This window comes from Ursus arctos, unplaced genomic scaffold (genome assembly GCF_023065955.2).
Source record: "Ursus arctos isolate Adak ecotype North America unplaced genomic scaffold, UrsArc2.0 scaffold_21, whole genome shotgun sequence".
NCBI lineage: Eukaryota > Metazoa > Chordata > Mammalia > Carnivora > Ursidae > Ursus > Ursus arctos.
In genome coordinates this window covers 31,516,294-31,542,272 of record NW_026622886.1, presented here as the reverse complement: position 1 = coordinate 31,542,272, position 25,979 = coordinate 31,516,294, and the positions used below count along the sequence as shown (strand labels likewise).

Genomic DNA, 25,979 nt, shown 5'->3' with positions numbered 1-25,979 from the left:
ATCCCCATCATATTCCTTGCTAGGATTCCAGAACCACTGTGCTGTGGTTTGAAACATCGATTAGTTTGTCACATGTATTAATTAAAAATTTATTTCTAGTCAAGTATATAATGGATCGAGTGCTGCAAAAAAGTAAGAAAAATATAAATAATGTTAACCAATTTTACTTGGAGTGAAAACAATATGACCAGAAAGTTTTTTGGTAACTTCCATACACTTAAAGATTTTGCAAAAGTTGAAAAAAAAAAAAAAACCTAAAATTAAAAGTAGTACAGATCAGTTAGGTATTATGGTAGAAGATTTATGAAGCATGGAACCACGTGAAATTTTTCATGTAGTTAGTGAGACAGAGATATATTATTTCATTTTGCTCCACTTGTGACCCAGAGTGAATTATATCCACAGTAAAATTAGACCTAACTGGGCCCTGGTACCTGAATGGCCAAGAGGTATACAAATTTCCAGCACAGCTTTATTAGCAAGCGGGGTATAATAAGACCATACTGTAAAGCTAGTCCTCAGTTTTATTATTTATTTTGCTGCCTTGATCACTTTTCTGCACTCATTTGGCTTGAAGGCACAGACATTCCCTGTTGATTATCTCTACTTGGCAGTGGGTTTCTGCTACACATTTTGATTCCTAATATGGTAACAGGAGAGGTTTTTGTATGAGTTCCAGCGAGTTTCTCTGGGCTTGTGGAATGCAGTGAGGAAAGAATCCTACAGAGATGAAAACATGAACATTTGCATTGATAAAGAAAAAAATAAAGAAAGGAAAAAGGAGATGTTTCTGTAAAGAAATTTGTTCTCCTGTTTTGTTTTGTGTTTGGTTTTTTTTTTAACTTTGGCCACTTTCTAATAATGTTTTACAGTTGGGGGATTAGAGGAATTAATGTGTTTTTAAATTGCTTGTATTTTTATGACCATTTCAAGTCATTTAAAAATGTCTGGGTGTTTTTACAGAAGCAACACTAACAAAATTAGCACCCAATCACACTACCCTGTAAATTAGCCATATAATGATGAAATCTGAGAAAGTAAGTATCACACCCCCCAAAAAGAGTAAGAGATAATACTGTCTGTTCAGGGTACAAATTATATTATTCCTCTTAATTTTTGTAGCAATATGAACTAATGCCAAAGAATCCATGTATTGGTCTCAGAATTTAATATAGTTTTTCTCTCAAAGTCATAAGTTAGTCCACAGAAATATTCACTTGGTAAAAATTCTTTGAACAATACATCCCAGATGATGAATTCTCCTTCAATAATGGGTTCATCTTCCCTAAATGTATTTATTTATTAAAGGGCTCTGTACTTTAATAAGCCACATTTGCACTGGTGTTAAAATGCCATTATTTCCATCATCATTAATATTCATTTAATGTTTAACTTTTATATAATTAAGAATTACGTTTGGAAGCTATTGCCTCCAACTTAGCTATATCAACATTTGAGGTTGTGTCTATATAGGCTTATCTGCTACATCCAAAAAAAAAAAAAATCACTAAAGAGAGACTCATCTTGAAATCCAAGAAATTCAACATGCCAGTACAGATACATTTGAAAATATGTTTTTTATAATGTTCCAAATATTTTCTTTTTCTGGACAACTAATTCTAAGAAGCCCTTCAGTAGAAGGTTCTGATCAGTTAGCAACAACCATAAACACAATGTGTTTAGTGAAAAGGAGAAAAGGAAAAATAAGGGTAAACCCGTGCTCTTTAGTCAAAGTTCTTTAAGTCCCACACAGAATTTCCACTTACATTTCAATGGTCAGAATCTAGTCTTGACCGCCGTACTTGCAAGGGAAGATGGGAAATGTAGTCTTTTATTCTGGGTGGCAATGTGTCCAGTTACAAATTGTGGTTCTAAAACCAAAGAAGTGGATATTAGAGTAGGCAACACACCGTCTCCAACATAGTCAGGTTCACAGGCTTCTTAAGTTGATATCAATGTCAGGGTCATACAATGACGTAGCTTCCCCATCCATATTCATATTTACTTATTTAAATTAGAAGTAGTGTTTTTGTTTCACTGATGTAATTATGTATAAATTATAGAAAATTTTAAAATGCAAGTAGAAAAAAATTTAAACAATCTTAAAATTCACTATCCAAAAATAACTTGGATCAATTTTTTGGTATATAGTTCCATTAAATCATAATGCGTATCTTTATGCACATATGTATATCTATACACCTTCCATAATAAAGTTGGAATATACAAAAGACACTAATTTTTAACCTGCTTTTGTAACAATGCATCTTTTTTGTGTGAACATCTTTCTGCATCAACCTTTTCAACACGGCTTTAAAAGGCTATAGATTACTGCATTATATGATCATACCATAATTGATTAAACCAATGTCCAACTGATGAGCACTTCAGTCATTTCAAACTTTACTGTATTATAAAACACACTGCAATTATCATCTTTGTTGTTAAATCTTTGCTCTACCTCCCTTAGAAGGTAGATTTTCTCATCAAGGAATATAAACATCGTGAAGATTTGATATGCCAAACTCCCCTCCAGAAAAACTGTTAACATTTTACATTGTTACTCTCCCATCTAAGTACATGACGATCTTTTGACCAACAATGTGCATTATATAATTTTAAGTCTTTGCCCAAGTTGATAGACCAAAACATGGAGTCCTGTTTTTATTTGTATTTCTTTGATTACTATCAAAGTTGAATATTTACCCCTGCCTTAGATTCCGCCTTCTTTATTGTTATGAAAATATAGGGCAGGAGAGAAAGAGGTTCAATGGGCTCAGATTTGTAACTACTAACTCCAGACTGAAAGGAACAAGTCCCTGGCTGTTAGATAAATCATGTATGTAACTCACGAATAGCAACATAGAAGAACAGGTCATCCTTCCGTTTCACTTGGCACTCAATGAAGATGCTACCTGACCACTTCAAGTAAGGTACACCAAATTGTTCCTCCAGTGTTAAAGAAAGAAACCACCATGATCTTGGTTCAACTTGTGTTCAGTTTGAAGGACAATGCTTCCTGTGTCCTTTATTAGTCTTCTCTTATTCCAGTTATTCTTTTGAGTTGACTGTCAAGCTCTTGTCATAGCAGAGTGGCAAGTAGAAATATTCAGAGGGGTTCCATTTTAATTCAGGTAGTCAGTGAACCACAAGCTCTGTCTGCTCAACTGCTTTCATATCAAATAGATATCTCCAGTCTAACCTTGTAACTGAGCTGAAAACAACTTTGAGCCTTTAAATATCTGATGATATGTCACATTTTACTACATCTGAAACCAGGATGATGTACGATAAGTAGCCAGATCACAACATACCAGGCAAACAGCAGTTTGTGTCATTTTCTAATGTTGCTGAGTACAGAACTTCCAATGTCTTAGGCACGTGCTCTCTGTGAGTGGGGTGTATAAATCACTCTGGAGTAGTTTACCTCTGTAGCTTTTTAATCCTTTCCCTGGATTCCTTTCCCAAAAGCCAATTAGTAAAGTAAGAGTTAATATAAGAGAAGTTGGAACACTGTAGGATAAATCCCACTTAGCCCATCAGGACAAACTTGAGATAAGTGCATGCCTAAATACTAAGGTACAACTCAAAATAGGAGGAATAAAAATAGATTTCATCCTATACCAGCAAAACCAAAAATTAAACATTGAACCATAACAATCTCTTTTTTTCTATAAGCCTAACAATTCTTTTCCATATACATAAGGAAAACAAATATGCATTTTTGTTTACAATTTAGGCTGGCCTTGTGCACATGGAACACACTCCAGTGACTCCAATGGGCAATAACATGGAACACTACAAGCCCATAGGATTGTAAGACACCATTGGGGTTTGCCCCTCCTCCACCGTCTTGCCAGAGTCTCTTTTTTTCCCCTCCATAGGAGAAGCTATTTAGTTAGAGTCAAGCATCATTAAATCAAAACACAAAGGAAGGAGAAATGAATACAGGTTAATTGCATGCCATTGAGCCACAGTTGGTATAAAGTATTATTGTGGTATAAAAAAACTTTGTGTATTCCAGGAGGACAAATAACTTGGTAAGCCTGGAGTATGGGTGTGTACCAGGAAGTGGCCCCAGATCAGGATTCTGAGTGTGTGTGTGTGTGTGTGTGTGTGTGTGTGTGTGTGTGTTGGCAGGGTGAGGTCACATATAAAAACCTCATTCTTCGTGCTCAGAAGTTGGGACTTTGTCCTGAAGTAGGGATCTCCCGGAGGAATTACCGCTACTCACCTACTATCCAGGAATCTCCTATTACATGCAATTTGGCGCACTCTGTGTGACCTTCTCCCCTTTACCGCACAAAGAAGGCCTATACCTGCAATCTTGGTAGAGAGGTAAAACCCTGATTCCTAATCAGCAGATCTGCAGAGTAACAAAGGGAACATTATGATGAGAGCAGCTGTAATTGAGCAGAAGACCTCTTGTGCCATCCACTGCCTGGAGATAAAAGGCATACAATCAATATGAATAAAGGGCAGATAGGCACCAACTCTAAAGCAATGAATTTCTTGTAATGGGAGTGGAAAGAAGGCAGAGACCTAGGAAGTCCACAAGAATCACAGAAGACTTCTCGGAGGAGGTAATGTTTACTATCCCAGCCAGACTTGAGCCATGACCTTCAGGGTCCTGAAGGATCAAGTGGCAGTAGGACTCCAGAAAACCATCTCTTCCCTGGGGATATAACGATAGCCAAAATAGACAAGTATCTCATCTCATAGACCACCACAGAAAACACAAGGGCCTCTGTTCTTTTTGCAGGCTTTGTTAGGGTGCCTGCACCCCAAAGACTCAGATAATGTCCCTTTTCAATGGCCTATATCTCCATTTTATTCACTTATTTATGTAGAATTGCTTAAAATTTATTTCTGAAATTATAAAACATGTGTTCATGACAAAGACCAGAAGTGTACAGTCTCTTTCTGCACTCCCATGCCCAGCCCTTCCCTCCAGAGATATGCACTGTTTCACGTATACCGTTCCAGCAATGTTGCATGCCTATATATGCATAGATTCTATACTATGTATACATACTTCACTCTTTTACTTTCTTATGTAACTATGCTATAATGATAGCTCTAGAATGTTGTTATAGGAGGGACTCGATGGGGGCAATCTTTAGAAAAGGGTCTTGAAGCTCTACTGTAATACACTTAATATAAAACAGAATATCAACTGTCTATATCAAAGAAAGGAGGGTGCTGAAAAGTAGGGAACACTAACGCCCCACCAAACAACTCCTTGGCTTTAGGAATCTTTGCATAAGAGCACACAAATAGGTGCCTACCATTCCACTGTGGGAATGGACCATCATTTTTTAATCATTCCCCTGTAGTAGATACATAGCTGTAGGGTTTTGGTCTTTGTAAACAACGCTCCTTTGAACCTCTTTGGATACTTAGGCAAGGCAACCTATAGCAAAAATGCTTCCACGCAGAATCCGTGCGTGGAAACGAGTGATATAATATAGCCAAACTGTCCTCCCAAGACGTGGCTCCAATTTACAGTCAATGGGAGAGACGATCTGTATAATCTAGGATTTCCTTGTAGAAACTGCCGAGCTATGGGGCCGCAGAACTAGTTCTGCAAGCTTAAGACTCACGATCAAATGACCTGTTTGGAACTAGGATCCCAGTCATGCATGAAAGTTCAGCTCTCTCTGAGCTTTTGATGTCCCCAAAACAGTCTGCATGAGGAGTGCAGCTAAGCTGTGGAGTAGCACATCCCATGTGCATCAAGAAGCATTTTTGTTTTAGCTTTCTGGAGTGTAAATAGCTAGGAGAGGGTCTCCATCACAAACCTAGGGAAAATTCTATTGAGGGAGCCATGAAGGCCAAATGTGAGTTGCTGCTGTCAAGAAAGCAGACAGAAAGGAATATGGCCGAGAGAAGAGTTCAGGAAATTGAATAAGGAACTGTGTGACAGTCACGTGACCATTTTGAGCTCCTGAAAGAAAAAGCACCTTAGATCATTGCCTGAACCCCTCTCCCCACCGCCACCGTCCCCTGCAGTGGGGGATGGCAGCAAGGCTGAATGGCTATAACAAAAAGTTTAGCTCTTCTGGTGTTTTCACCTCATGTTCAAATGCTTCTCAGAAACATATGACTTCATTTCCATTACCATTTTGATGTTTCTAGTGCGTGCTTGTGTGTGTGTCTGTGTGTGTGTGTGTGTGTGTGTGTGTGTATCCTCTTCTAAATAGAGTTTAGGTTAATATTCATCTGTGGTAAAATAACAGATTATCATTATATTTTCAAAAATATAAAAAATACAACATACAAAATGATAGCATTGGTAATTTGATTTCAGGTTTTGTCAAATACCTTTTTAAAATGCAGTGAATATACTAAGCCTTCTCATACATAATTTATGTTATTGATTAAAATCTAAAAGTGGAATGAAAAAGTCTTTTTTTTTTTTTTTGCTAAGAGAATGAGTAAAATATAATCAGCCATGTTAATATTTCAAGCAGCAAACTACTGGAAATTTATTTCTGCTCTTAAAGAAAAGTTTGGGACTAATAAATTCTATTATACAAGTACTATTGATGAAGAAATGGGGAATAAAAGGTACTATATACTCTAGAAATAATTACACTTTCAATGAGATACTAAAAGAATAGCTCCTCTGTTAGTCAGGAAGAAACCCCCTGTAGTCATGAAGGGCAAAAATACAACAAAGATCCTAATATGTGCACGTATGTGTGTGTCGTGTGTTCTTTCTGTTCTTCGCATTTCCTATGATATTATACAACAGTAATGTGTTTTAACTTAATCTAAATTGTAAAGAATGCATCAGTTGTCAGTCAGCAACGAAACAACAGAATGACAAACGTTTTCATTTAGCCTTTCCTGCTTCTCCAATTTGTCACGGATACCCGTTTTCCTCCTAACCGTGCTTTTTTTACATTGTACTTTTATCTAGGATTACGTATTTGAGCACTTAGGTTTTTTTGCTTGTTTGCGTGTTGGTCTTTCTTCTCCCAATGACCTACAATGTATTTCTAAAAGGATTCTCAAGGAAATGAGAGTTACCACGTAGTAGTAAGTCCTGTTGCTCAGCTCTCCTGAGTAGCTCCCTGTCTCCACCTCTGCCTCCTTTCCCCGGGCCCAGCCCAGGTTTGTGTCCTTATCCCTTCTCCAGTGATGCCAACAGCCTCCTAAAGCTGGGTCCCCTGGGCTCTTGCCTTCACCTTCTTCCTTCCGTCCCACACACTACTGCCAATGGCATCCTCCTAAAGCAAAAATCTCCTGGTTAAACCTTTAATTGGCTTTAATTAGCTTCTCACGGCCTTGATGGTGAAATCCAGATTCCTGAGGACGCTCTACAAGCCGCTTCATGACAAGGCCCAGGCCTGCCTCTCCAAATGGCGTTGCCTGTTCCTCATTCACCCTGTGCTTGAGCGGCAGTGGCCCCACACCACTGCACACACGGAAGCTCTTGTGAGCGTCATCCCTCAGCATCCCACCTGGAGAATCCCTAGTGCTTCCCCTAAAAGGCTTCTCCGGCCTTCATGTCCATATGGCGCCCTTGGGGATCTTGTTAAAGGGATTCTGCTTCCATCCATCCGTAGGTCGAGGACGGGGCCTGAGGTTCTGCTCTGCGCCTCTAACAAGTTCCCAGGTAATGCCGAGGCTGCTCGAAACGTACGTTGACAAGCCTCAGAAACGTAACTGTGTCAGCCCTCCCGGTGGCAAAACCCCGCCACTACAAAGCTGACGGGCACAAAGCTTCCTCTTTCCTAGGTTGAGAGCTTGTGTACAGGATGGGCAGATCGCCCCCTACCGCTCACGCTCTACTGCAATTCCTTGGTCACGTGTCTGCCCTTCCAGCCTCCTGTGGGTCCTCTAAGGGCTGGAATGGTGACTACTACTTCCTTGTGTTCTCTACGTTAACATCAGAGCCAAATGTATAGGCATTTTATAGAGGTATTTTGAACAGGAACTAGCCAAGACTTCTAAAGCAGTGCCTGCATGGCCACCTGACAAGGTACTGTTAAAGATGTCTTTGCTGGATTGGAAGGTTAAACTAAATTCTTAGCTCTCAAACTCATGCATTTTTTTTTTTTTATGTTACTACCATAGTCTCTAATGGGATCGGGGGTGGGATGGAGAAGGGGAGGCCTAGGACTGTTTGATTTCTATTCTTTTAGCCAGCATGTAAGTCTAGAGGCTGACTGAGACTTTGAAGATTCTAGACCCGTTAGTACAAAAAATTGAGGTCTTTGTGGCCTTGTCCGTGGTATGCCCACCCCCCTCCTCACTCCTCGACTCCCCTACTTCTGCTGCATAGCACAGCCCTGCCTGTTTCCAAACACTTGGCCTTGCACAAAAGAGTGAGGGAAAGCCAAGGCACGATGAATAGTCTCCAGCAGAGCGTCCAGGCAAGAAGTGACACATCAAACACATTTGTAGGTCTGAATCCGGAGAATTAGTAGAAACAAACAACTGCCCAGTGTTTCTTCCATCCTGTCAATCACATCACAAACAGAACAGGATAGGCCAGCAGTAAACATTCCAACCATAGTAAACCAATGGCCATGAAGATAACAATTCCAGCACAGTGGATCTCAATGCTGAATGTACATCAGAATCACCTGGGAAGTGATACTGATGAGAGTGACACCTGGGGCGCCCCACCCTACATCAACTAATTCAGAATCTCTGGGGGCAAGGCAAGCGTTTTTAAAACTCTCCAGTGATTATAATGTGAAGCCAGGGTTGACTACTAATCGGGCTATCACCTCACTGGATGCTTGAAATCCCCTATAGGTGCCTCAGCAGTGAACATCTGGTCTCACTTTCAGTACCCAACAACTGGCCTCCAAGTCTTAGCCATCTTAGGTCACATAAAACCAACCCCGGATGTTTCGCCTTTTTCCTCATGCGGCATGTGCTAATGATTCTATAACAGAGAATTTCTTTATTTGTGCCCACATCACTCATTACACAGTTTCTATTAAGAAATCGGTACGTTGAGAGAGAATGTGACCCATAGAAAGAAGGAAGTTGAATTCGTTTGGCAAAGAAAATTCCAAATCCATTTGATACCCTTTCTTAATAAGTCTTAATAATCTACCTTGCCTTCCTTCTCCTTCCCCCTACACCCTCTCCTGCAAGTCCATCAGTCAGAGTGGTGAGCTCACAGCATTGGGCAGGAGGTCAGGCAGGGTCACATTCACTGGGTCTGAAGCTACGAGGCAGAAGTTTCAAGAAAATGGGATTCTATCGCATTTAGGAGTGCAGACTCCTCTAGTATTAGCTATCATACTGTCATGTGTGGAACGGAAGGAACTTTATAAATTTTAGATGAATCTGAGAGTTCCTCAGCTTTTTTTAATGAAATATTTCAGACCTTATAATAAGTATAATATAATGAATATTCATAATGAATAAGTATAATATAATGAATACACAAAAGAATCAAAACATAATATATATAATCAAAATCTAGTGTGCCCTTCCCTCTCATGTTATGATTCCCAAGACTATTTTCATGTTTTGTGTTCGTTATTTCTATGTTTGCTTTTAGTACCTACAGTTTTGGCTTCATTTTCAGTTATGTAAATGGTATTACACTCTATGTATTTCATGTGTTTACAAACTTTATATAAATTATATATTACATATCTTTATGCAACTAGTCTCTCCATATTATATTCTTGAGATGTATGCATGCTGATTAACATAAACTTGTTACTTTTTAATTGCTGTACAGCATTCCACGGTAGGACTATACCCCGATTGATGTTTACAACTTTCTGTTGATGGATATTTGGGTTGTTTCCAATTTCTTGCTGTCATAAACAATACAAGGAGCATTCCTATACATATCTCCTTATGCAAATGTGGAAGAGTATCTCCAGGAAATTTACATGAGTGTGAGACTGCTGGGATATAGGGAATGCACATCTTCAGTGTTTCTGAACACTCCCTAATAAATACCCCAGGAGAATATGAGCATTCCTACCGCTCACATCCTTGTCGACATTGATGTTAACTTTCAAAGGTGTAGCCAGTTTTAACTGGTGTATTTTTCCCTAAAAATCCTGCAGAGGGCAGCATATCCCGGTATTACTTCTTAGGATGCATTCTAGTTTATGGGTCCCCTCTTTCTCTACTTGCCCTACCCCTCCCTTGCCCTACTCCTCCACCCACTCTTACCTCACTCAACTCCCTGGAAGTATCTCACAAGGACCCACAAATGTAACACTACTTGAAAGCTGAAAGCTCCCTCTCGCTTTTGACTCCACATTGCTGGCACCTTTCTGTCTTCTGGCAGCATGGGAGGGAAAGAGAAACTAGTTAGTCTTGATTTAAAATACTTTTTCCAGGGGTGCCTGGTTGGCTCAGTCAGTTATGTGTCTGCCTTTGGCTCAGGTCATGATTCCAGGGTCCTAGGATCGGTCTCCCTGCTCAGCAGGGAGTCTGCTTCGCCCTCTGCCTCTCCCCACTGGCTTATGCGCTCTCTCTCTCTCACTCTTCTTCTCAAATAAATAAATAAAATCTTCAAAAAAGAAGATCCTTTTTCCAGGGGTGGCTGGGTGGCTCAGTTATTTGAACATCCGACCCTTGGTTTCGGCTCAGGTCGTGATCTCACGGTCATGAAACTGAGCCCCAGGACAGGCTCAGCGGGGAGTCTATTTCTCTCCCTCTCCCTTTGCCCCTCCCCCTGCTTGTGCGCGTTCTCTCTCTCTCTCTCTCTCTCTCTCCCTCTCTCTCTCTCTCAAATAAATAAGTCTCTTTAAAAAAATACTTTTTCCGGTTCAAAGTAGCATAAGAGAGGATGTGAGTAGACAGCAAAGCCTTCCACCATTCTGAAGCCTTGGTATGTAACCTAATTAGGAGGCATTACACACTGTCCGAAAATGCTTATGTAAATTGGAGAAATACTGAGAGGTAGGGGAAGATATTGCAAAGCAGCGGAGACTTTGTTTTTCTTCTGGAATAGAAGATATTTACTCCTTTGCTTTCTTAGTTACATTGTTCCTGGCTCCCTAAGGAAGAAAAACAGTGTTCAGTTTCTCAACACCTCCTCAAATTTCTCTTTTTTTGTACTGAGTTGAAGTCCTGCCCCATCCAGAGTTCCATGGTGGGATGCATTCCTTTCAACAAAGCAGATGTGAAACTGAGCTTTGCTTAAGGATTTAAAATGGCTGCTTTAGGAAGGAATTCACTATTAGTACTTTCAAAGTGGCCCTACAACCACCACTCTGTTAGGAGTATTTTTTCCTTCCTGAAACTAGGTTTTAAGATTTCAATACTTTAAAATGAATGAAAGAATGAATGAATGAATAAATGATAAAATTTTATTCCTGTCCTTGAGGCAGAAAGTAGGCAAATATGATTTGTTTTTGGACTGGTTACTTTTTTGAGTTATTAATTTTTTCCCCTTCCAGTATCATAGATCAAACTTTCTCCAAATGGAGTCTGTCAAATACGCATTCAGTAAGATTTTTATTTTTATTTATTTTTTTAAGTAAGCGCTATGTCTAATGTGGGGCTTGAACTCACAACCCCAAGATCAAGAGTCGCCTGCTCTACTGAATGAGCCAGCCAGACAAATGAAAATACATTTCAGTGGAAATGCTGGGTTAAAGCATGTTTTTAAAAAGAAAATCAGAATGCAGGGGGGGTAAATAGAAGGGGGAATGAACCATGAGAGACTACAGACTCAGGGAAACAAACTGAGGGCTTCAGAGGGGAGGGGGGTGGGGGATTGGGATAGGCTGGTGATGGGTATTAAGGAGGGCACATATTGCATGGAGCACTGGGTGTTATACGCAGATAATGAATCATGGAACATTACATCAAAAACTAAGGATATACTGTATGGTGACTAACATAATTAAAAATTATTATAAAAAAATAAATAAAAAGAAAATCAGGTTTCTGGGACGCATGGGTGGCTAAGTTGGTTAAGTGTTGGACTCTTGATTGCGGCTCAGGTCAGGATCTCAGGGTCATGAGATTGAGCCCCGACTTGAGTTTAAGGTGTGGAGCCTGCTTAAGATTCTTTCTCCCTCTCCCTCTGCCCACCCCAACCGGCCCACCCCCTGCTCGCATGTGCACACATGCATACACGCACTCTCTCATTCTCTCCCTCCAAAAAAGAAAAAAAAGAAAGAAAAGAAAATCAGGTTTCTCTAATACAAAGTGCCTTAGAGTCATTTATATGCTGATGTGTATTATAAATCTCTAAGGCAAGACTTTTAGAGATTCTGTGTTTCTAAGTGATTTGAGCATACATAGTTCCTTTTCTCAGGAAACACCTGACAGGATTAGAGTGCAACAGACCCACTTTGGAAACTGCTAAGGTAGGTATTCTCAGGTTGGCTACCCCCTAATCATTAAGCCCAAAAATTCACAAGACCCATTTATTTGGCATCCTTGACTATAGTTCTTTCATGATAGAATGCCTGTCTCGACCTGTTGGTTGGTATACACATTGCTCCTGCGCTGAGTGTTACTGTGGGTGTATTTAAGCCAGCCTAGTATTTGCTCCCTTGTCTGCAACTTACTTTCTGCTTCAATGCCTCAGGAATGTCTGTCTTCTTGAATTTCAGTTATTTAACTGGGAATATGTTTGTAGTGTTGAGCATTCTGTCAATATTTCCCAGAACATGGTATACCCTTTCAATCTATAGATATGGTTATTCTTTGTCTTAAGTGAAATTTGTAGATGTTTCCTGTTTTGTGTATTGGATCCTCTTTTTCAGGGACATCAATTTTACTGATGTCAAGTGCTTTGGAACTCAAATCTGTTATCTTCTAATTCTTTCACCCCCCTCATGTCTACAAGCCTTTCTTCGAGCTCGATAATTCTATTTGCAGCCATGTTTATTTTGTTCCTTGCTATGTCACCTTATTTATTTGCTCTATAATATTGTTTTTGTTCTCAACTTCCTTAATTCTGAAATCTTCTGGTGTCCTATCATCTCATCTTTGAGCTCATATTTTTCTGAGTTCATGTTCTCATTAACTTGATTCATAGTACAAAGCACTTCTGAGGAATTTTGTTTTGTTTTTTGGATTATGTTTTCTTTAAGAGTGGGGGTTTTATCATTCTTTCGCATGCTATGTTCCTCTCTTTTAAGGGTTGATTGGTTTTGTTTGCTTTTATTTGGGAGTGTTGCCTTAGCATATTTGGATATTTGCCACCGCCTCCCCCCACCCCATCTTGTTCATACCTGAATAGCTCTATCCAGACCTTTGCTTTGTTCTGATCTAGGGTAGATTACTTCTCCTTGGCTCCATTTTCAGGGACTCTAATAACATTTTCCCCCTGAGCCATAGTTTGAGAACTTGGTACAGAATACCACCCACTTTACTGTAGATTGATGGAGGGGGTAAAGAAGGGAAGGGGAAAGCTCCGTGGAAGCTCTGTGACATCTGTCTGATGTAGAATTCCTGGGCACTGCTCTCTCCTCTGGGATTTGTAGGTGTTATGAACTAAGTTTTAACCCCTCCCTCTAATCAGGACTCATACCTACCCTGAAAGGTTGGTTTTTTTTTGGAGGGGGCAGGGGGTTCCAATCATTCAACCAATTTTTATTGAGTACCTATTCTCTGCTAGGTACTATTCTAATCGAGGCACTGGAAATAGAGCTGTGTGAACAAATGAAACAAACAAACAAAACCCTTTCTCATGAGTTTGTAGTCATTGTGGTATCTTTACTGGTAAAATGTAGTATCAGAAAGAAGCAGCCCACTTCTGCCTAATAGCCACTCCAACCACTCCTCAGTCAAAAGAGGGGAGAAGAATAGAGTCATTCACTTCAATTTGGTATGGATTTGAGGGCAATAGTGAAGTCTTAAGATTCATCAATTAGGAGTAAAGCTTCAGAGGGGCAGGGAGGAAAGTCAGTGTTAGGAGCTGCACTCTATCACTCCAGAATCTTCTCTCCTTGTCCAGCATTTTGCATGTGTGTGTGTATGTGCTCATGTTTTGTTTGAGTGCCCATAATATTAAGTTGCACTTCTTGCCTTATTTGGTGGCTGATTTCTCATTGGGGAGAAGGAAGCTAGTGTTTCTTATTGTTGGCATTCACTTTTTTAGTTGTAACAGAGAGAAGATTTTGTGAATCTGTTTTCACTCTACCACCTTCAGCTAAAGGCCTCAACTAGTTCTTTTAATTCTAATTGAATGTCCTACCTATGGTCTGCAAATACAAGCTTGCCGTGAATTGCTCCTTAGGAATTAATCAAGTACTTTAACATGCAAACAAAAAAGCATAAAGCTGAAGTGGTCTGCTTGGGTTGTGTGCCAACTTCTCTTGGCTAAAAAACATTTCAAGGACTTAAACGCCAGACTACTTCTAAGAAGTCAGTTCGTCTTATCCCTGGACAATGGAAAATGGGTTCCCTCAAATCTAGGAAAGAAATTCTTCAGAGGAGTGTCTCAATTTCATGATACCTTATCCTCAGGATGGTTTCTGCACATCCCACAAGAATCCACCCTCTCTCAAATATGTCAAACACCTATTCAGATAGTGGCAGGTGGAGGCAAGATGTGAGAATCAATGCAGATCCCCAGACTTCTCCCAAGATATGGGCTTCTGGGTCAGTGTTAGAGACGCCAAGCTCCTAGATCTATCTGCCTAACCTAAAGAGTAAAAGAAATAACCACACACTTGTGTCTTTTATTACGCACAGTAAAAGACCGAGCATTACCTACAAACGCCTCCCAAATAGATCAGGCTTCATTTAGATTCTGACAAGGATATTGATAACTGCTGTACTTATAAGGGAATTTTAATGCCACTAGATTGCATCTTCTTGTGTTACTACCATGCTTCTAAGGTACTTTCCCCCACCCAGAACTGTAATCCTTAGCCAGTTGCCTTGAAAGCTGGTTACCGTGGAGATGATTATCAGTATTATGATGACCTAGTTAGAGGAATTGCTGCAGTGCCAGAACACAAATAACCCTTGAGAACACCTGACAAATGAACGATGCTCTTTCCCTGAAAGTGCCCTTACAGACAAATGCCATAGATGGAGTGTGTGTGCATGTGTGCGCGCGCCTGTGTGTGTGCGCGTGTGGTGGAGATGTGTTCATAAGTAGCATTTGCAAAGGTTTCTGTGAGATGATGGTGGTCCTTAAGCACTCCGGGAGTAAAAATGGTAGTACGAACCACAGAGGGTAGAAGCATACAGGCCTCTTTCTTCTTCCTACAGTCGGAGATGCATCGCCATAGTTGTATTGATTTCTCAGCAGTGTTAACGAGTTTCCATGTGCTCACTTTCTTTTTCTTGCCCAGCTTCTGTTTTTTGAGGATGGTCGAGGGGTGCTAGAGTGTGGCTGACGGGTGGTTGGTGCAGATGGATTTTTACAAACTAATTGATTGTCCATTAATAGTTCCTGAATAAACTGCAACTATTTGATAGCTATTTTGATTTCCTCAGAATTATGCCACAAAGTCTACACCGTGACCTCTGTTTGGTCTCCCATCTCCTATTTGCCTGTGAAATTTGTGTTTGTGATTGTATGCAGATCTGGGTTTTTAAGTTTAAATGTTTTTCATTAATCATTGTGCTGTCCCTTAATGCTTCAGTGGTTGTCTTTTTTTTTTTTTTTTTTTTGGTTTTGGTTTTTTAGAGAAATTTTTGGTACTACTTTACACCTGTAAAAATTCCAGTGATAAATATTAAACTCTTATTATGATCAAAGGATCAGCAAAAAACAACAAAAGCCAAGCATTCCCCCAAATGGGACAAAAAGACCTAATTTCCTCCTTCTAACTCAACATTATGTTTTATGTCGTTTTCATATTTCTCCTCAGGTTTTCAAGTGAATTCCTTTATCTACTCTCATCTCTCACTCATTGTAACTTCCTTCAAAGTAATAGCAAGGTGTCTATATTTCCCACCATGTTCTCATATCATCCAGCAAAGTGCTGGAAATATAATGAAAATTCAACAAATCTGACTCTTCATGTAATTTGCCCTCCAAGAACTTTCAAAATCTCTTCAGCCATGCTTTCCAACTCACTGTTCATGTTCACAATGGCCTTCCAGCAAAATTATGTAGGAATCTCTCTCTTTAAAATCATATACGGTGAGTCTGTTTTCCACAGAGCATCTTGAGTCAAGGTCAGTTAACTCATTTTCAATTTCAGTACCACAGACCTGTCCTTACACCTGAAATCACATTGCCCTGAACTGAGGGCAAATATCAAATTCATTTGAGTTACCTCACTGAATTCTTTACACTGGTCTGACTGCCATATTGAAAATGCCACTGGAAGAAAATTTTCTTTCACTTAACTAAATATGTTATATTTACACTGGATGATATGTCATATTTATATTTATGCTGGATGATATGTATTTCTCTTTCAACATTCTTGAGATGGAAATACACTGATCTTTTAATTAATTTCTAGCCCAATCTCAACTTCAAAGAATCGAGCACAACATATCCAAATTGATCTTGCGAAATGTTGACCTCTCTCTACCTAACAGAGGTGTACAGAAAGGGTTCTACCTAAAGCATTAATATTGCTTACCGGCATATGACCTTGGGCTCGTATACCGTTTCCTGAAAGACGCACTAAAAACAGAGGGCTTTTTATCCTATTTAATTCAGAGCCCATAAATGGTAGCTTCTCTTAGAACATAACATCTGCCCTCTTACTCATTTATTCAAGAAGATACTTAACTGTCTCTTTAAAATGGCCTTCAGATTCAGTAACAAGTTGTGAGTTGTTTGAAGTATATTCACATCTAGCACTCCTTGGGAAGAATTAACTTGTTTGAAACTGGACTTAGAATCTTAATCATCCAGAATATTTCCAACAAGATTCAAAATCAGACCTCTGACTCTGCACAACAATGCCACTAAATTAATTCACTCTGCATTCTCTTGGGTAGATTTTTCAAGGCAAATCATGAGTTTGGTTTAGAATATTCCTCTGTGTCTAATCTTCACTCCTAGAGATGACAGTGCTTAGAATTTAGTACTAGCAACCCTTCCCACCCTGAAGCTAAACTGGGAAGAATGAGAACAGAATGTTCTAACCTCATCCATACCACAGGCGGTTATTCAAGGAAAAAAACACTTTTCACAGCCTTTTACTAGCTAAACTTGCTTTACAAATAGGGCACAATCTTCTGAAGACTGATGTGGAGTAGTTTTTCTTCAAAAAGTTTCCATGGCTTAACTCCCTCTGCTCTAAGAAAACTCATGTCCTTAACTGCTAGTAATCCAATGCAAATCAATTTATTAACTAACAATTATTCCAATTATTTTGTCAAGGTCTAGTCAGTATAAAGCAGTACCTCTTAGAGTGTTTCTGATGAGAAACTTGGGGAAAAGGTTTGGGGTAAATTAACTGTTTTCACTGAGTCCCGTTTACCAACATTTTAGCGGATTATAGAGAACCTTTTTGAGGATTATATAAGGAGAAGCTGCTTTAAAATGGAAAGTCAAAGTGTTTCCATGAGGAAGTGGTATTAGAGCTGAGCTTCATTAGAGAGGTGTGGAGTAGGGGCATGAAGAGGAGGAGGCCTTCTAGGCATGAAGCCCCAAGCGGGGAGGGCACACAGCATATCCGATGAGCTGAAAGGGCAGGGTGGCTGGAGCAGAGGCAGCATGGGGGAGCATCCTGAGAGATGAAACTGGAGAGGTAGGTATGAGACACATCATTCAGGGTCTAACACTCTAGTTAAGAAATAGGAACATTTCGGGGCGCCTGGGTGGCACAGCAGTTAAGCGTCTGCCTTCGGCTCAGGGTGTGATCCTGGCATTATGGGATCGAGCCCTACATCAGGCTCTTCCGCTATGAGCCTGCTTCTTCCTCTCCCACTCCCCCTACTTGTGTTCCCTCCCTCGCTGGCTGTCTCTATCTCTGTCAAATAAATAAATAAAATCTTTAAAAAAAAAAGAAATAGGAACATTTCAATTACAGTACAATCACTGGATTGAAAACAATCTACGGAGTTATATCATGTTTTAATCATCCCTACTTGAAAAATGTATATAGTCTAACACTGATAAAGTTTATGAATGTTGAATTAAGATGAGTGTTCAAAGTCACATGACTTCTATGACAACCAATATTAATTGTGTGATTGTGAACCAATTAGACTCAGGTTCCTCAGCTGTAAAGTGGAGGTGATATGCCTACCTCTCAGGGTGACCATGAAGAATAAATGAGATAAACTAAAGAGAGTAAACAGTACAGTGCCTGCTGAGAGCTGTTTAAAAAATGGAAAGAATATGCAGTACAGAACAAACAACAAAAAACAGAAACAGAATCATAAATACAGAGAACAAACTGATGGTCGCCAGAGCAGAGGGGGTTGGGGGATGTGTGAAATAGGTGAAGGGGATTAAGAGGTACAAGATTTGGGGCACCTGGCTGTCTCAGTTAGTTGAACATATGACTCTTGAGCTCAGGATCATGAGTGCAAGTCCAACATTGGGTATAGAGATGACCTTAAAAAAAAAAGGTACACGCTTCCAGTTATAAAATAAATAAGGCACAGTGATGAAAAGTACAGCACAGGGAATATAGTCAATACTATTATAATAATGTTGTATGGTGACTAATGGTAACTACACTTACTGTGGTGAACGTTACATAATATATAGAATTGTCAAATCTTTATATTGTACACCTGAAACTAATATACAACAATTAAAAAAAAAAAAAGAATGAGTAGTACAGCCCTTCGATGTGGACAAGAATGGACCCTGTCCTTGATCCCAGAGTTTAGAGGGCCCCACTCTGGTCATCCCCTAGCTACACTTCCAAGGGATGAAGAGTCCACAAGAGCAACAGAACTTACTCGTCTAGAGGTTGCACCTAACTCTCCATTCTAGACCAGGCTCTGGGTACCTGAGACTCAAGGTTCCCTGTCAAAATGGCCCCAAGTTGATTCATGTCTGAAGACTTTTTCCCCAAGTCTGAGCACCTGAAGGCTGGTCATACCCCGATAGCTGAAGGATGGTTAAGAAACAGGTTTTGGGAACTGATGAATAAAGCAAGGCCATGTAGGCTGGGGCATCCCCACATGCATATGTGAAATGCACAGAGCTGAAGAAGAGGGGGGCAGGGTGGGCCCGGGAGCACACTCTCCCCACTGCCAGCTTCAGCGGCAGAACCCCCAAGGAGTCCGAGAGTTCTCAATTTAAAGCTGGGTTTTCCAGTCACTGTGATTGTATATTTGTTAAAATATGAGAATAGAAAAATGCATATTTTTAAGTTTGTATTTTAATCTACAACTCCTAATAATTAGACATACTGTATATATACTTAGCATTTGTAGTCTTAACCTGGGCCCTGCAAAATGTTACAGGCAGGCCTAATCCTACAATTTATAAAATCCTGCATATCATACAAAATTCCATTTCATTTAAAACATCTTGAAATGTATGGATTGACTATTTATGAGAATCACATTAGGTTAACCATGAAATTCCATTATGCACAGAAAGAGGGGAAAAGGCCCAGGGAAAAAGCAAGTTCAAAGAAAGACAATCCATCTAGTGACCTCTTTCTCTCTCTACGTAAGCATTAACACTATGCAAATTATGTTTTATGACATTCCACATCTATATGTGGGGGTGAAGGGAGAAGAAGGCATGGGAGCTGATGATTTTTTAGTATTAACAAAAGGTCAATTCTCTCTTTATGACATTTCTTCGGACTCTTTAAAGGTAGAGCCTTGAATTCAAACTAAGCATTTCCAACTGAGTGAAGGGTTTTGTCTGCTGTGAAGTCCTCTTATGGTCACTGCTGTGCAAATCGTTTAGCAAGAAAACATGCACTGTCTTATATTATCTTTCCCACAGATACGTGGGTTGGTTCAAACCTAACTCAGAAATGTATGTCTTCTCTTCCTAACCCAACTGTAAGCTCTTTGAAGAACAAACTGGCTTCTGTAGTTTTCTGTATCCCCTCTCTCTCTTTTCTAAGAATTGCTCAATAGATATGTATACTTTGCTGATTCATTTAGGCATTTAGCAAATATTTACTGGATCCCTACCATGTGTCGGGCTCTGTGTCAAGCATGGGGACAGGAAGGAACAGGACGCTGGTTGAAAGATAAATACCTGGGGGCGCCTGGGTGGCACAGCGGTTAAGCGTCTGCTTTCGGCTCAGGGCGTGATCCCAGCGATCTGGGATCGAGCCCCACATCAGGCTCCTCTGCCATGAGCCTGCTTCTTCCTCTCCCACTCCCCCTGCTTGTGTTCCCTCTCTCGCTGGCTGTCTCTATCTCTCTCGAATAAATGAATAAAAAAAATCTTTAAAAAAAAAAAAAAAAGAAAGATAAATACCTGGCACATAACAGGCCCTCTGTAAGTGAGTAACTGAGTGAATGAATGAGTGAACAGATTCTGTACCCCAGAGCTAAGAAGTAATACCAAGAAAAATGGATTAACCACTTAAGTTACTTTAGACCAAAAGTCTTCAAGATAGAAAATGTCAGCTTACGGAATATCTGTGATTTGAGAAAATGGAAAATTGGGATAAACAAGCCCAGCCTTCCTCTTTGTACATTGGGGCCATCTCTGTGGCCATGTTGTGTGTGCCTCTCAAATCCTGCAAAGACGTAAGCCATTTCACAGCAACCAAATCGTCCATATAAAGAATCTGGCTGACTCTAACACCCCAACTCTCACTCTTCCCAGATTTAGGGAGGAAGTATCTTAGGTGATGTCAATGCCAAAGAAATCAGTGTACACGATAACATTATTGTCAGTTTTTACTGAGATTTGAAATACTGATATGTGGTGATTGACTTTAATCACAAATTTGCTTCATAAAAAGCAGTAAAATCAGCACAGAATTATATTACTTCATGTCATCTTCCTATATGCAGTGTAATATTGAAGTCATGGATTATTTTTATTTTCTCTTTACAATATTGTACGGAAACCAGATTACCAAGGTAGAAGTGCATCTCTCCTGCAAAGCTCCTTAGCTTCTTGACATGCAGAGCACCAGCTGATCTCAAACTGTCACAGCTTTATGAAAAAGACCCATATTTGGCCATCAATAAACCAAAATGAAATCTCTCTCTTGAAGGATAAGGGAAATCAACATTCAAATAAAGAAATTTAATAAGAAGCCAACCAGGGTGCTCAAAGTTTGTAGGTTTTTTTTTTTTTTTGAAAGGACATGCATTATTCATACTATAAAATCTCAAACCAAAGGTGGGAAGTATGAGTTATCAACAATATTATGATTCTTAAAATCATTATCTCTTTCTCTAAAGGGGAAATGAAAGCTGCATCATTAATCCTCTCTAGGGCCGCCGGCTCAACAATGTCACTTAAACACAGGAAGGAGGACAGCAGGAGGAAAGAAACCCTCCTGAAAACAGTTATATATTTTCTTTTTCAAGCAGAGAAAGAAGCCCTGAGACATCTCCAGCTAAGACATGTAGAGGCCCCACCCTCGATCCCTGGGAAAGACACCCAGACACTTGACAAGTTCTAGAAACAGTCAAAATGAAGACACAGAGAGAGATTCCTTCACTCCATCTGGAAACATTTCCAAATCGCTCCCTCAATTATTGTAAGGCAGTCTCAGTCCATAAGCTTTCTAACGCTTAGACAGCAAAATGTTTAAAAGACACATTGGCATTTTAAAGCAAGTATGTGCAATAGATATCGAGTTAATGAGAGTAAAACGGATTCCGGCTAAACCAACCTGAGAGCTAAGTGGGCCTGAGGTCACCCCACTGCAGAGCACTACCTCTATTTAGTCATACGTGTAAGAGCCCACGAGTCTCACATTGTTTGCATTTCCACAGCATGTTGAATTGCCGGGAAACTACTTCTATGTGGAGAAGGAGTAGCATCCATTTGTCATATTCTGTGTGCTTAGAAGTCCTAGCACTGTTACCAGGTAACAATGCTACCAATGCTGTCTCATCGAGTACAAATGTCTAATACTACTGTAAAAAAAAAAAAAAAAAAAAAAAGAAGAAGACATTAGTGACCTTTCTTCTGGCATAAATAAGAGGCTAAGACCAAATCTCCAGAAAAGACAAAAAAGTCAAGTCAAATTTACCAGTTGCAATTTTGTTTGCTTTACTGAATCCTTTGACTGTTTTGTTAATCACTTCATACAAACTGTTTATACTTGGCCATTCCACCAAACTCTTTGTAGTCATCCAGAAAGCATCAACCATAATTACTACTGCTCCTGCTCTCATATGTTTGCCCTTCCTGAAAGATTTTCCAAAGGACAGACAAGAAAAGGATGAATTCTAGATGAAGAATTTCACCTTAAAAACCAAAGAGAAAAGACTCTGGTTTTACCAAGATGATTGACTCCTTCTTCTAGCAAGTGCGGCACTCAGACCGTTGCTCTGCTCTTGCACGTGCCGGGAAACACGTTGCCTCAGTGAGAACTTTCCTTGATGCATCCTCATTCCCCAGTTCTGGGGAATAATCAAGAGGCTGGCAGTCATGTACAATCCATTTGGCAATGTTAGCAAGGATTGTTGGAATTTAGTGGTTTTCTCCACCACGACCAAAAATGTTTTCCATTTAATTCATAATAATAGCATTTTGCTTTTACGTTTTTATCTCCTCAAAGCACTTTGCCACCATTAATGAACTAAATCGCCCTTTGCGATTTTATGGTCTGTCTCATTAAAATGAAGTTGATTTCCTCTGTGACAGTCACTTATCTAATGTTGTTTTCTTCTAGCAAACACTGCACTTAACGAATGTAAACTCATTTTAAAATTGTGTGCTCACATAGAAAATTTTCCCAGAATATATTTTTAATGCTACATCCTTATATAACATTACAGGGAGCATTTTAAACTATAAGACACATAAGCTCCTCAGCGTAATCTCTAAGTATTTGCAAATTATTTATAAAAACCCCCTTAAGTAACTGCCACTGACAGAAATTGCTCTGTGGACCCTATTGCTATTTAATTATTTGTATACTATTAAATGATTGGCTTACTGATTACTCAGTAAGTGCACAAGAAAAAGCTGCACTTGGCAAAGAAACTCTGACTCCTAATTCTGCATGGTTTAACTCTGTCGTCTCTGCCATTGCTGGACCACGTGTACAAGTCCCTATGCCTCATTCCCAGGAATTTGATCTCAAGTGGGAAGGAAATGTCTCTCTTCAAAGAAGTGCATGCACACTTCCAAGTTCAGACAGAGATGGGATCCTAGAGAAGAGATGCTAGGTTGAAAAACTCTACAAACATTAGTTGGCTGCCTCCCAGCTTCTATTTCCCATCTTTTTGGTAAGAGCCTTCAAATTCCTGTCTGAGGAACCACCAGATTCTTCTATTCTTATCATTGTACTTAGAATAGAGTTGAGCCCACCCCCAACTCCCAAGATAGGACTCCTGGCCCTCTTGATTGGTTTAGGGATGGATACATGACCCAGGACTAAGCCAACATAGCCCATCACATTCTCTTCACCACAGGAATTAATAGAGTAGACATTTCATCGTTGTTAGTCCAATCAGAGTGAGGTTGGACTTTTTCTGGGAATTCTGATGTAGATTCTCTTTTCCCTTGGATGGTATAGTGTGATGATATGAGATTTGTAGCTAGTACAGTCATTTGCATCCTTACAAGAAGAGTCCAGGATATCTTGGAGAGTCCACCATGTGGAATCGGAAGATAACTCCACAGAAAACAGAGTGTGATACAGACAACCTGGGACCTAGCTGGTATTGATGAATCTGTGCTACGTAGGGAACAGGCTGAAGTGCTATGACAAGATACCAAAATACAGTGGCTCAAAAAGACAGAATTTATTTTGAAATGCTTTATCTCCCACATGTGCATATGTGGGTGAGTGGACAACCCTGGTAGGTGGTTTGGGGCTGTGGCTTATTTAGGAACCCAGGATCTTCCTATCTTGTTGTGCTGGCCTCCTAGAGGATGGTTTTCACATTGCAAGGTAAAAGCTGATTTCATGGCCCTCTTATCATATCCATGTCACAATTGCAAGAAAAAGAAAGAATGGAGGGTATGAAACTTATATTAAGGCACCTTTTATCAATTTTAGCTCTACTGACATTTTGGGCCTGATAATTCTTTATGGGTGAAGGCTGTCCTATGCATTGTAGGATGTTTAATAAAATCCCTGGCCTCTACTCACTCAATGCCCATATCACCTCCCCTCCAAATTACAATCAAAAATGTCTCCAGACATTGCCAAATATCTGAGGGATTAAGCAGCCTCCCATTGAGAACCACTGTTTTAAGGATATGCTGTGGAGTCCCACTCCCCACTTCCATGTACTTCCAATAGTCAGAAGTTAGTCATTTGGCCATACTGAGTTGCAGGACTGTCTGGGAGAAATATTTCCAGTGGGACAAACTGGCACTCAGGTAAAACTTCAGGAGTTCTATTGCTAAAGAGTAGGGGGAAATGAATTTCAGAGGACAATTAACAATCTCTGCCGCCCAGCCCTACTTCTGGACTTTTCCATCACATAAGTCAGTAAGTTACCTTTACAATTTACGCCATTTTGAAATGGGTTTTAAGTCTTTGAAATTCAGAACCCTAACTGATACAAGTATTACTTTCCTCGTCCAACAGTAGAAGTTGAAATTTAGTGAACATTATCCAAAGAAAAAAGGATAAAAGGAATAATGCCTGTAGTTACTCAGAAGCTGGGTACTGGCTCAGAGGGATTGAACAAAACAGCTGAAATGAGGCTATTTCTTATCAAGAGAAGTCTTTGGCTAAAATGGAAAAGCCATGGTCACAAGGGCCCCTGGCCACTGTGGTAGTTAGAAAAGAAGACAGTATAATTACACAAAATTGTCCAAATGAAAACTGCAGGCATCTTGCATTATCTGGCTTTGAACTGCTGCTCTCTCGTTCTCATTGTAAATACAAAAAGCCTTCAGTGGCTCTTTGATATCTCACACAAAAGGATCATTGCTCTCAGCCAGCTGTTTTGCAATTATATTTCCATGAAGTTGGCATAATTTGACATTAGGAGTGCCTAAGGGAAGCAAGGGGTGACAATGTGCCCGGGTGTTGAAGTGGAGAATGGAATAGTAATGGAAGACGCTCCCATGTCACACGTCTCCCCAAAGTTCATCTTGAAGCCAACAGCTCTGAATTCAAGACACATTTTCCCACATGAATATTGTTTTTGTGTCGTTCACTGACCACAAAGGTTCTCCAATACCGGAAGAGAAAGAGATATGTACTTTGCAAAACTACAAAAGAAAACACTGCAGGGCAAAGAAAGGTCTGTCTGAAGGTTCTGACTGAGAAAATCATCAGTAAAATCTTCAGGGAAGAGGTGACTTTTAAATCAAACTTAAGATGGGAAAAGAAAGAAAGGGCATTTCAGGCTAAAGGACAGCCAGTTCAAAGACATAGCATTTTAAATTCTCTGCGAGGAATAGTGAGTATTGACCCTAAGTAGAGCACAGAGTTTGTGGAAATGCTAAGTTAGGATGGGACTGTGAAGGTCACGATAGAGTTTGGATTTTTTTAGCTGGCAGGCCACTAAAGACTTTTAACACGAGAATGGTGTGATCAAATATAGTTTTAACAATTATATGAATAGTGTGGAATTGAGGGCGAGATCACAAGAGAGACCGGATTTCTGATCTTAAGATGTGACAACAAGTTAGAAAGGGGGAACCAGCCAGAGAGACAATGTGAAGGTAAATTGGCAGGATGTGGTGGTTAACTACGCGTACAGAGTTGAAAAGAAGGAATCAGAGACAGCCCCAAATTTTCTAGCTTTTTGGTCCAGGAGGGTGGAATCCCAGCACAAGAACAGGCTTGAAGAGGAGGTAATGAGCTCGGTAGGTGTCTGTTTGCAGGATAAGAGAAGAGCTAGATGGTTATGACCTCCTAGTACAGCATATAGGCTGCCCTTATGAAATGTTCTCATGGTAGGAAGGAGTTGAACAGAAAAATGGAGGGCGGAGGTGTAGCTTTCAGCTCTCTCCAACAACGTATAGGTATTACCCACCCCCAACAACAGCAACGAATCTCAAGGCTGAG

The 25,979-nt window shown here is 39.9% G+C and overlaps 1 protein-coding gene across 1 annotated transcript in view; it reads left to right on the top strand.

Annotated features, from left to right (window-relative positions):
- SYT1 (synaptotagmin 1) overlaps positions 1–25,979 on the top strand; it is a 525,260-nt gene that overhangs the window by 476,738 nt on the left and 22,543 nt on the right. The gene's annotated exons all lie outside the window — the stretch shown is intronic.